Below are 628 nucleotides of genomic sequence, written 5' to 3'. Positions count from 1 at the left end.
TTCTTTGGGGTTTCAGAAAAGTACCCAGAACGGTGTTACTACAAAATGTGTCCTCATGGAAGGGTTCCACATTGTAACCATACATGAAGCAAGCCAATCAAGTGCAAATTTTGTTTTGGTTGTGAGAATTTTTCTTTTACCTGACTGATTTTCATATTTTATACTATTGCGCATATTTTACTGCAGATTGTTTTACAAACTGTGAAGTATTCAATCATAATATTTTTGGCATTGTGGCAAAAAAGGGCAAATCAGCACATGCTGAGAGTATCTTGTTTTCATTGTTTTTTTATGTCATAACACCAATAACCAAATTGCTTCTGACAATGAAATAGTCACATACAGTATGTATGGCTTACCATATTTCTAATTTTCCCGTGTCATTAGTTGTGTCTGGTCCAAGTGAAAGCAAAGCCCACTGTTTGTTCCAAGTGCTTGTGATTGAAATTATTGTCTTGCATTTCATTGGTTGCTCATGGTTTGATTTGATTTCTATTTATTACGTGTGTGTTGGTGGCAATGACAAATCTGATCATTAAAGCAAAACTGTCGGTTCTCTTGCAGTCTTTGAACTAGATTTATTTATTCATTGACCGAAACAGACCAGCTTCAACACTATATATATATA

This window comes from Hippocampus comes, unplaced genomic scaffold (genome assembly GCF_001891065.2).
Source record: "Hippocampus comes isolate QL1 unplaced genomic scaffold, H_comes_QL1_v1.1 scaffold37, whole genome shotgun sequence".
In the NCBI taxonomy this organism is placed as follows: Eukaryota; Metazoa; Chordata; class Actinopteri; order Syngnathiformes; family Syngnathidae; genus Hippocampus; species Hippocampus comes.
The sequence above is the reverse complement of the archived record's forward strand: the minus strand, read 5'-3'. Positions refer to the sequence as shown.